This window comes from Ictidomys tridecemlineatus, chromosome 3, assembly GCF_052094955.1.
Source record: "Ictidomys tridecemlineatus isolate mIctTri1 chromosome 3, mIctTri1.hap1, whole genome shotgun sequence".
NCBI lineage: Eukaryota > Metazoa > Chordata > Mammalia > Rodentia > Sciuridae > Ictidomys > Ictidomys tridecemlineatus.
Window position 1 is genome coordinate 144,609,018 of NC_135479.1, and position 12,253 is coordinate 144,621,270.

Genomic DNA, 12,253 nt, shown 5'->3' on the forward strand with positions numbered 1-12,253 from the left:
GCAAGTGCTCCACCACTGAGCTACACCCTCAGCCCTTCCCAGTGGCTGGGGTTACCATGTAACATTTCTAATTTTGAAATTGATCAAATTGAGTCTTTCACATACTTTGTCCTCGAATTGTATCTCTTTGAGGAAGTCTTACTTAGTCCTTGGTCCATTTTTTGTTGCTGATAGGAAAGAAAAGAAATTAATTTAAGGTTTACGCTACATAGTTTCCTCTTTTGTCCTATATTTACTGATTTCTCCAGGGTAAAATACAGAAATAAAAATTAAAAACCATAAAGCCCGCTTCCTAGTCTCTGGAGGGCAGGGAGGGCCGGGGGCAGACCCACCCGAGTCTAGCGCTGAATTGTGCTGGGGTCCTCGGCTCTGGAATCCGATGCAGAGCGCGGGTGGGCGTAACAGGAGGGCTGCAGGTCCACTCCCCGAGCGCCATGCAAATGACATGCAAATCAGCGCGTGTGAGTTTCAGCCGGCAGTTTGAGTCTAGACCCGAAGCGCCGCGCTCTTGCTTGCTAGAGCGTCTCCGCGTCTTCACGCTGGGCGACTTGCTTTCTCGCCGGGTCCCCCAGTCCCGCCCAGCCTCGCGGGGTCGGCAGTCCGATCCCGCGCTGTGCGCCTGCAGCTGGTGCGCCCGCCAAGCGCTGGTGCCTCGCTTGCTGTCCGCCTCGGCTGCGCGGGTGAGTGATCCCGCCCAGTGCTTTGTCCTGGCGAGGCCCCTGGGAGTCATAACCTAGGGGCAGGATTGGGGTGAGGGCAGAGACCCTCCAAAAGCCGAGGACCCTACTCTCCGACTTCCCTATTTGAGAGGGCCTCCTAGGTTCGGCGGGGAGTTGGCGGCGTGAGGGGACGACTCTAGTGACGCTAAGCAGCCTGGTTTTCTCTGGGGGAGGTAAGGTACTTGGAGACTGCGATGTGACAGTCTGTATAGGAATTATCCAAAGGGGGTGAATTTGGTTTGAGGGGTACAAATCGCCGCTAACATTGAGGAGGAGAAGCGGGCTCTTCTCCCTGTCCCCTGCCCCTTGCAGGAAGACCCGGCGACGGACACAAGGACGGGATGCCACGTGAAGGTCCTCCCTGCCCAAATGTGATGAGGACGGATAGGGCAGCAAAGACTGTTGGTCCGTGGTTGCCAGGATCTGGATGTCCTGGGCGAAACTGGGACGTGTACTTTGTGGTCTTGCTCTCTTACTCCTTACTCCTCACGCAAGCCTCTGGCCGCACTCTGCCTTCTTTGCTTTAGCCAGGGTGCCAGTGTTGAGGGACCTTGTGCGCAGATCATTGCAGTTGGAGAGTTGTGGTTAAAAGTAATTCTCCAGAGGTGTGAGCCCTTTTAGACCCAAAAAACTGAATTTCTAGGATTGGTATTGCAGATGCGAAGATGGGCTGTCAGGGACAGGGTTTCTAGAACTTTTTTAAAAATTGGGATGGGAGACACTTGCTGTTTCATAAAGGAGAAAGACCTGGATCCCTGTGTGTGTGTGTGTGTGTGTGTGTGTGTGTGTAACTGGGAATTGAACCCAGGGCTTCACATGCTAGGCAATTGCTCTACCTCTGTGCTTTATCCCTAGTTCTCCAATGGGGTATTGAGGAATAAAACCAGCTATTGTGCTTCAAGAAGGGGGCAAACACTGATAACACCTGGACAGTGGGCATGGTGCCAGGATTCAGGGCACTGGCTTTCACCGCCCTTCCCTTCCCCAAATGTTAGGAGCAGAGTATGTGTTGCCCCATCCAGCCCTCCAGAGCCTACTGGAGAGCTGCTCTCTCCTTCCAAGTGGGGCTGTATTCTCTGTCCTGGTGGAATCATTTTTTTTCCCTCGAAACCACACAACTTGTCAAAATTATTTCCAAATGAGGAGTTTGAGATAACCACATAGGGACACTCTCCCCTTACCACACACACACGTGAAAGCATTATGTATCCACAATGCAAATTTCAGGGGGAAGTCTAGGTGCTTCTGATAACCTTATTGGGTTCCTAAAAAACATTTTGAGTTCTAATAGAATCATTTTTGTTTTGGTTACTTTTTTCACTTCCCCTCTACTACCTCTTTTCTTTTCTCTTAAATTCTTTCCCTTCTTTCTCTTGTGTGGTCATTTTTGTCTCTTTCCTTGCCCTCCACACAGCAGGGAATGTGGAGGGTGATGCTGTTGCCATCACTGCGCCCTAGTCCATCATGAGATATTCCTTTCTGTGCCAGGGTGAGGTTGCCTTGAGCCAAGCAGGTAGGAATCTGCCTGAGCAGTTGGTTCTGGGTGGGGAGTGGTTGGACTCAGGACACTAGGAACATCTTTTCCCCAAGACAGATAGGTCTATCCCCTCATTCACAGACGACATGAAAGAATGCTGCTTGTTTTAGAGTTTTTTGTTGCAGTGACCAAAATACCTGACAAGAGCAATTAGAGGAGAAAAAGCTTATTTGGGGTGGTTTCGGAGGTCTCAGTCCATGGACAGCTGACTTCATGGCTCTGGGTTCAGTGAGAGGCAGGCAGTACATCAGGGAAGAAGGGACCAGTGGAAGAAAGCTGCTTACCTCATGGTGGGTTCAGGAAGCAGTGAGAGTGAGAGGAAGGGAAAGGAATAGCAGGGAAAATGTACCCTTCCAGGGAATGCTCCCAGTGATCCACCTCCTCCAGTCAAGACCCATCTGCCTACAGTGACCAACCAGTCAGTCCATTCAAATGAGGATGGATTAGTTAGGTATAGCTCTCATAATCCAATCATTTCATCTCTGAATATTCCTGCACTAGCATGGGGGTTTTTGAGGGACACCTCATATCTAAATCATATACCACTAGGCGTGAGCTTAGAGATCAGTCTCCCTGTGATGAAGGATTTGTGCCAGTCCATTGTCCTTTGTTGAGTTTCTTTTGTGCAGTAACTGGCTAGCTGAGGAGGAGGGTGGCCAGAGCCTTGGAGTAATTTTATTTGTGTGAGGTTAGCTGACTCCTTCAGGAGGAGACGGTTTCTCTAGGGACTGGATTTTAGGGGAATAAATATTGAGCAGACAAGGCCCTTGGGAAGTTCCTGATCTAACTGGTAAGGTCAGGTAGACCCACCTGCTCCCTGGAACACAGTAAATAGGTGGAGTCACTATAGATCAGGGGGATCCTGACTGGGGGTAAATGGGAGGACTCTTCTGAGAAGGTTTGTTAGAGAAGATGGCTGACTCCAGGTGGTGCAGAGTGGAGCAAGGCCTTTGCAGGGCTCATGGTAGGGAAAGGGTCTTGGATGAGTAGGTCTTCTCCAACCTTGGACATGAATTGTGAATAGAATGGGTCACCCTGGACTCACTGTCTATTAAAATGACTCATTGCTTTGTTTCTCAAAATACAGGATGAAAAGCTGGGTGCAATGACATGCCTGTAGTCCTAGCTATTCATGAGGCTGAGGCAAGAGGATTACTTGTGCCCAAGAGTTTGAGACCAGCCTGGACAACATAGTGAGAACCCATCTCAACAATAACAACAACAACAATAAAATATATACATATATGTATACATAAATACATATACATATTTTTGATGAATCTAGAGTCTGTGAAATCCAACTCATTGACTTTGTGTGTCTTTGCCTTTTAAGGTTCATAAGGTAGGAATTTGGGGATGCAGCCATGCTTGGAGGTAGATGTCCAGAGTCCCTGTGAATATGGGTCTCTGTCAGTATCTTTCTGAGACCAAAGCTTGATGTTTGGGAACTATTTCCTGAGGCCACTTGGAATCCCAGCTATCCCTGCCCGAACTGAAACCAAACACAGGTTGGGAGTTTATTCATTCTTAAAAGCTTCCTATCTTATTTTTTCAGCAAATGTACTGAGATTTAGAGAACAACCCTTTAAAAGTAATCTTTCCCATCAGAAGACATTGTCCTGAGTATGGAGTCATTTTCCTCTGGCAAAAAATGGTACATGCAGAGGATGCAAGGCAGGGGCTTGGGAATTCTGTAAGAGGCTTAGGTTCAAGTTAGGTCTGTTTGGTAGCATGGAGGCACAGAATCAAGGACCCACCGAGCAATAATCCTGGATGAGGACAGCAGTGTCACTGTGATGAGCTCCCATGCCATGTGCTTTCTGTCCCTTTCCTTTGGTCACACAGCCTCTTATCCCACAGGCATGAAATGGGGTGCTGGGCAGCAACTTGCTGCATGAGCCAGGCCTTTCCCTCCTGTACCATTCTGCAGTTAAATTCTATTTATTCTTTCTTGAGTTTTGGCTGCACATTTTCTGTTTGTTTGAACCTAACAGGTTGAGCAAATGCAGTTCTCCTTACATACTCAGGGTGGATAGACCTCAACATGTGTCACTCTAGACCATCAGATGCATCTCTTCTGCCTTGGTGTGTGCACATAGGATGCCAGGGCTGCAGCCCTTGTGGAAATTTGCAGGGACATCCAGGCCAGGGGGGATGGGACAGAAGCAAGGCCAGCAAGAATTGTTCCCTGTTTGAAGCTCAGGGACTAGGGGAGGCTAGACTTCCAAATGCTCACATGACCTTCTTTTCACTGCCATCCTGCTCACTGTTCCTGGGCGTTTGAGGGTGAAGGCTCACAATGGGCACCCCACTAGGGAGCTGTGGGCATTTTTGTCTTTATTCTACTTCTCAAATTTCCCAGTGTTGTCCCATCCCCCACTATTGGTACCTCTGCACCCTCCCCTTCTGCCCACCCCTGCTCCTCCCCTGGGTCTTGAGAGCAGGGCCCTCTGGAGACAGAAAACCCCTCAGGGACAAAAGAAAGGGGATGAGGAGAGGATTTTCTATTCTTTCAGATCTGCTTTTTGATGTTTTTTCCTGGCTCTGGGCCCTCAGATCTAATGTTAATTTGTTAATCCAGGACCTCATAAGTTATTTCTTATAATCCTTTAGGAATCAAATGCCTACAGTTTTGGGCTTTCATAATTGAGAATGGGTTTATCTTTTTTTTTGCTTTCAGAGATTGAGGATTTCTAGGACAAAGTAGTTCTTTAGATCCCAGGCAGAAGGAAACAGCAGGGTAGAGGTGAATTTTAGTGTCAAGCTTGGATTCAGATCTACCCTGTTCACTTTCTGGCTGGGTGTTCTTGGGTGTGGTCTTTAACCTTTGATACACTTTCCTCATCTGACTAGGGGAGTAGTTATTAAAATTAGATGAACATATTAATATAAAGGAAGCACAAAATAAGGAATAGCTAGCTATTACTATATGCATTGGGTGCTCTCCATGTCTATAGAATGACCTATAAATAAGTCAACAAACATAATTAGGTACTACTGTTCATCTACCTCTGTAGAGAATTATAAAATAAAGGTCTTATGCCCAAGAGACCTTGAATCTATATGGGAAACAGCTAACATGTATGAAGTAATTAGAAAACAGGGACAACACATAATTTCCAAGTTCTGTGGTACTGAATCAATTAAGAAAATTAAAGGGTAGCAAGAAACTTAGGGGCTGGAGTGACGGGGGACTGCCTCAAAGAAAGGGAGGGTGGGCATTGGCCAGGAGAGAGGAGGGCAGAACACTTCGCTACAACAGTGTCCAAAGGTTCTCAGCCCCTCCTGTGCTGGAACCTGGTGCTACACCTTTGACCCTGTGGCACTTCCAGTCATGTGTATCTGCTTGTTCTGAGATGTATTTTGGTGGTGGTTTTCACTTCTGGGTTTGTTTTCTCTCTGCTGCCCAGAATATTTCTGGAATGGATTTGTTTTAATTTTATGCTGAATCAAAATAACGAGAAGCAATTCTATGGCCAGAATGAAAGTTCAGTCCCATAGAAGATTTTTGGGTTTCTGGGAGTCTTGTGGCTCATTTATTATACCTCACTTTCTGGTTGTGGAATCACAGGGCATTAGGACTGGAGGAGGTGGGTTCACATTACCATTGCATTGGATGGGGAAGGAAACTCTAACCTAAGAAGGTGCATGATAGAGTCAATCAACCTGAATTCTATCTGTATATCCTGGTGGAAGATAGCAACCAGGCGGAAGGTGAAGGATAGAGGAATGGATACAGATGGGATCCATCATGTGCTTCACCTGTCTTTCTAGAGTCCTTAAAGGCTGTCTGTCCTCTCTTAGTCTGAGGGTGTTGTGAGATGTTTTCCTTTCCTTTTTCTGGCTCCACTCTGTGATCACGGCCCTTTCTCTACCTCCAGGGCCCTTGGATATCTAGTATCTGATCACACATTCTATCCCACTAGTAAGTTCCAGCCTCCATCCCCGCCCCTATCCCACCACAGTTTTTACAGACTCAAAACCTGTGGTTGATGTATTGGGGCCAGCATTGGCCCTGGAATGCACAGACATTTTCACCCTGATGAACAATTCCAGGCTCTGGCTGACCCTGCCAACCCTGGCAGGAGTGCTGATCTCCTTCGTTAAGGCTAAACTACATGGAATTCTTCCTATGCTGTGTGAAAAACTAGGAAAAGGCCCTAGGTTTGAGCCCAAGCTCTGGAACTGTCCCCTGCTGCATGATTTCGTCTCTCCAAGTCTTTGCTTGTGCACCTGCAGGTGGATAGTGGAGTCGCTCTGTATTTACCTGGAGAAGCTATGGGCAAAAGAAGGAACCTTCATTTGCAATGGAGCTGGAAGGTGTAGTGTCCACTAGGCTGTGAGCTCCTGGTTATGGTTCACCTTTGTGTCCTCACACAGAGCCATTATAGGTGCTTGATTCATCTAGGTTATTGAACAGGTGAATGGGGTAAATGGAGGTAAATGGGGTAAATGCAAAAAAAAAAAAAAAAAAAAAAGATTTGAAGAGTTTTGCTTTCTGCTGTTCCATGAGAAAGCACTGCCCATTTACCTCACTTCCTCAGTTATGTCTTACCTAGGGCTAGGTATAACCTCATATCACTTTTTCCCTGAGCTTTTGCAACTTTTCAGCTAAGTACCATTTCTGATCATAGAACATAGCTAAAATTAATCTGTTCCTAATCTTTTCCATTATCTCATTATCCAGGTTTAAGTTTCCATTTGCTATTTTCCTGTGTGTGTCCAGAGATCATTTCCTTGTGGAAATTAGCATGGTGAGGAGGAGGCAGCAGGTTGTTGGAATGTGTCTGTGGGAACACCATCCTCACTTGCAGTTTGCCTTTGATGACTACCAAAAGCTGTGTTGTTTCAGCAGTAACTCGTGGTGGGCATGGTTCAGTTAATACAGTCGCTGCTGGTAGGTAGCACCCAATGGAGTTCCAACCTGTGGTGTTCCAGGCTGCTTGTTGCAGCTGCCCAGAGACTCAGCTCCTCCCCTGTGGGTATTGTTTATCCCAAAGAAACCCTGGGCTTTACTTCATATTGCTGTTCTTCCTGATAAGACCTTTACTAGGTCACACTTGGACTAGTAACCATGACCTGTCTTTGGACCACACTCATTGTACACTTGATTGCTTTGTTCATCTTAGAGGATAGGCTGTGTCACTCCACCTTCAAAAACCTCTGGTGGCTCTTTCTCACAGAAGAACTTAACCTGAACTTCAGGGGGCTCCATAATCTGATTCCAAGGCCAGACTCATAGCAGTCTTCCCACACTGCTGGGTCCCACAGCAACAAGATCTGTCCCTCACCCAGTTTATACTGTCCCGTCTCTTTGACTTTGACTATGAGTTCATTCTCTCCTGGATTATTAATCACTTGCCTCTTTGACAAGTTCTATCCTTTGATGTTTGCAGGGAATGAGTTGGGTACCAAATCATCTGTCAGGCACTCCCACAAATGGAGGCTGCCTCTGACCTCCTCATCCTGAAATTCTGCAGCAATTAGTCCCTGTAAAATCCTTCTTAAGGTGATAAATCAAATATTATTATAAAATGTTAACTTTTATTTAAGTTTTTATGCTAAAATTTATATTTATAGTTACATTGAGAAAACTTCTATGGGGGGGCATGCCAAATGCCTTTATTTCCTCATAGTAGTTCTAGAAATGACTGGTAACAAAATCCCTGTAGTATCCTTGTTTGAAAAATAATCCTTGCCTTCCCAGTCCTCACCTGGTCTACATCAGTGGAGTCAGGGAGTCTATGGTTTTACAGTCATCCCCAGGTGACTCAGAGGGCAGCCAAAGTTGGGAATCAATTGATTTTTTTTACTATGTAATTATTTATTTGATTTGTGTATCAGGAATGATTCTTCAAAGTTAACAGAAACTAATCAGTTTACCTGAAGAGGAAAAAAATTAGTTGAAATCCCCATGTTTTCTTGGTTCCAAATTACCACAGGCTATAAGAGACATATGACTTTATAGTTTTTGAGGAAACACTTCTTTTTAGTTTACACAATTTAAGAAAATTTTTAAAATTGTAACATGCCTTTATTCATAATGTTACATACCAGTTTCTTCATCATTGTTACAACCAGAATATAAAGATTCTTCTAAACTGTGTTTGTCAGAGTTACACATGATTGCAAAACAAAATGCTGTTTTTTATAATCTGTGTTGGGGATTTTTGAATGTTGACCCATCCTTGCATTCCTGAGACACATTTGCTCATGATGTGTATTTAAAAAAAAGAACACTGCTGGCTTTGATTTTCTAATATTTTGTCTGGGTTTTTTGCATCTATAGTCCAAAGTAAGATCAAACTATTATCTTTGTTTTCCTTGGCTAATTTTGTATGTGCCCATGATTTTGACATTTTTAGCTCCTTTAGAACTGAGAGAATGGTTCTGAGAGATACTGATGTCTGCTAGGGTTTATTTTTCTTTAGGTTCAACTTATGGTTCTGGTTTTTCTGTAAGTAAACAATATTGCTAAAAGTTGAGCATCCTTTTCTGAAAGTTAACTGGAAACTTTGAAGAACTGAATATTCAGTACTCAGTGGCTCATCTCTTGCTCTTGTGTCAGTCCTCCAATGTTTCCTACCTCTAAAAAGCCTGTGTTCTATTCTGATAAGTTTGTCAGTTGTTCTTACTACCTGTTTATTCCATTGCTTGGCAAGTAATAGTTATTCATGTAGGTACACAGTAACTTTTCTTTTTAATGCTTCATCACAATAGAATTTTTAAAGATTCTTTATCTTTTTTAAAAGGTGGCATAATTTATATGGAGTTAAATCCACTTATTTTAGCGCATGATCCCGAGTTTTGACAAAATTCAGCACCATCACAACTTGAAATGTAAGCACCATCACAAGTGAAATGCAGATCTGTGATTTTTATATTTTAGACATGAGTCTCTTATCAGGTGCATGGTTGGCAAATATTTTCTGCTGTCTGTGGCTTGTCTTTATTCTCTCAACAATATCTATTGTTTTAGAGCAGGAGGCTCTAACTTTGATGAAATCCAATTTATCAATTAATAAATTATGCTTTTGGTGTTGAATCTAAGAAATATTTATATAATATGAAGTCCTTAGGAATGTCCAATTGTTCACCATAATGAAAGACTATCCTTCCCCTATTGAATTATCTTTGTACATTTGTTCAAAGTCAATTGAACATGTATGAGGGGGTCTGTTTCTGAGTATTTTCTTTCATTGATTTATGTGTGTATCCTTCCACCAATACTATCTTGATTATTGTACCTTTTTCATAAATTTTGAAACAAAAAAAGTTGAGTTCTTTAGCTTACTTCTTCCTTTTCAAAAATTGTTTTGGATTTTCCAGATCTTTTGCCTTTTATATAAATTTTAGAGTCTTCTTGTTGTCCTTGGCATAAAATCCTACATAAAATACTTGATTTAGCTGGAAACTGAAATCCCAGCTACTCCCAAATTCACACATGGGTAATCCCAGCTACTAGGAAGGCTGAGGCAGGAGGGACTGCAGGTTCTAGGCTGGCTTGGGCAACTTAGGGAAACCCTTCCTCAAAATAAAATAAATAAGGCTAGAGGCATAGCTCAGTAGAAGAGTGCTTGCATAGCCTGTGTGAGGCCTTGGATTTAATCCCCTTTACTGCAAACAAAGCCAAACCAAAACCCACATTGGTATTGCATTGAATCAATAGGTTAAATTGCAGAGAATTGACATCCTAATATTGGGTCTTCCAGTAAATCACCTACCCATATCTCTCCACTTATTTAGGTCTTCTTTGATTTCTTCATCAATGATTTGTAGGTTTTAGCTTATAAATACTGAATGTATTTTGTCAGATTTATAGCTATTTAGTTCACATTTCAGTATGATTTTAAATTGTAATTTTGATAAAATTCTATTTTATAGTTGTTTGTTGCTAGTACTTATAATACAATTGATTTATTATTTTTGTGGATTTTTTAAGAATTTAAAGAGGAACAAAATAAGTATCTACAAAATATGGGGATCTAATATAAATAGTATCTAACTATAGTTAGCCAATAAATAAAATGCATACAGAGAACAGTTTAGAATAGTTTTCAGCCCTTATCTATCTGTAAGTTATTTCCGTGAGCAGTTATTTCATATTTTTCTTAATTTATTTTTATTTATTAATCTCATATCTTGCGACCTTTCCAAACTGTATTAGCTCTAGTAGCTTTTTTGTAGATTCTTGGAGATTTTAATCATAGATAATTATGTCATCTTTGAATAAAGAGTTTATATTTCTTCCAATCCAATATTTTTGATTTGTTTTTATTTTTCTTGCTTTACTGTGCTGGCTACCACTCCTAGTATAATGTTAAATTGGAACAATAAAAACACATTATTGCCTTACTTCAAATATTAGGGGCAGGCATTTAGTCTTAGATCTTTGTGTGGAGTTTTTATAAATGTGCTTTACTAGATTGAGGAAGTTTGCTTCTATTCCTACTTTTCTCAGGTTTGTTTGTTTTCTTTTTGGTTTTGGTACTGGGAATTGAACTGAGAGCCTTGCACATGCTAAGTACATAATCTGCCACCAGGCTACATCCTTGGACCCTTTTGTTTGTTCTTTAATCATGAATGAATAATGATTTTTTCCAAGTACTTTTTTTACCTGTTGAGAAGAGCATACATTTTTTTTTCTTCTATGAGTTTTCCTAAAGGGCCAGTGTGATATTGTGATATATATGTATGTATTTGAGCTTTTATTGGTGAAGTAACACTTGGAGGACCCCTACATAGCTTTAGGTTGGGGCCTGGTTGTCTGAGGAACCAGCCATATAATTAGAAATTTGGAACTTTGGGCCTACCCCATATCCTCCAGGAAGAGAAGAGGGGCTGAAGACTGAGTTAGTAACCAATGGCTAATTACTTAATTAATTATTCTGATTTAATGGAACCGCTACAAAGAACCCTAAGTGAAGGTTCTGAGATTTTTAAGTTGATAAGCAAGCACACTGAGACCCGGCAAGGTATTATGCCTGGAGAGGGCATAGAAGCTACACACCCCTTCTCATATGTATATCTCATATGCATCCTATTCATCTCATTCATTTGGCCTTTGCTCAGTTGTATCCTTTATAATAAACCTGCAAATGTAAGTAAAGAGGGTTGCTTAATTTTATAAGCTATTCTAGCAAATTATTGAACCAAAGGAGAGGGTTTGGGGAATCCATAATTTATAGTGGTCAGTCAGAAATATGGGAGACCCGTGATTTGGGATTAGCATCTGAAGTGGGTATAGTCTTATGAAACTGAACTCTTAACTTGTAGAACCTAGTGCTAACTGCAAGTAGATAGTGTCATAATTGAATTGAATTGTAGGATTCCCATTTGGTGTCTGGAGTCTTAGAGACTTGTTTGATGTGAGGGGGAAATTCCCACACATTTGCTGTCAAATGTGTTGTGGGAGATAAGAATAAATCATAATTGCCACACATAGTAAATATTTTAACATATGTGGGAGGTACCATCTCTGTTCAACTCTCTACTTAATTTTCACAGATCTCTTCTACTCAATGACTTAATTTCTCCACTATAATATGAAAACAGCCTTAGACAAAATACAAATGAATAGGTATGGCTGTATTCTAGTCATCTTTATTTACAAAAATATGCTACAGTTTGGATTTGGCCTTTGAGTCTTACTTTGCTCAGTTATAGTTTGCTGACCCTGCTTTAATTTATTGTTATGCTGACTTACATTGACTTCTTGTCAAATGTTTAACAGCCGTAGATTCCTGGATAAACTCTACTTGGTCATTATGATATATTTTTTAAATATTTATTTTTTAGTTTTTTAGGTGGACACAATATCTTTATTTCATTTTTATGTGGTGCTGAGAATCGAACCCAGTACCTCACACATGCTCGGCGAGTGTGCTACCACTTGAGCCACAACCCCAGCCCACGATATATTCTTAATCTTTTTATGTATTGGGTGGATTCATCTTGCTTAAATTATTTTTTAGATTTGGTGTCTGTGTTCATGAAG

At 42.0% G+C, this 12,253-nt stretch overlaps 1 protein-coding gene across 4 annotated transcripts in view; it reads left to right on the plus strand.

Annotated features, from left to right (window-relative positions):
* Positions 1-513: 513 nt before the first annotated feature.
* Mylk (myosin light chain kinase) overlaps positions 514-12,253 on the plus strand; it is a 246,743-nt gene continuing 235,003 nt past the window's right edge. For 2 of the 4 annotated variants that reach the window (XM_078044102.1, XM_078044103.1), the window contains exon 1: positions 514-680. The gene's annotated coding sequence lies outside the window, so the exon portion shown is untranslated. The remainder of the gene's footprint in view (positions 681-12,253) is intronic. The other 2 variants (XM_078044099.1, XM_078044104.1) reach the window with 1 other exon arrangement.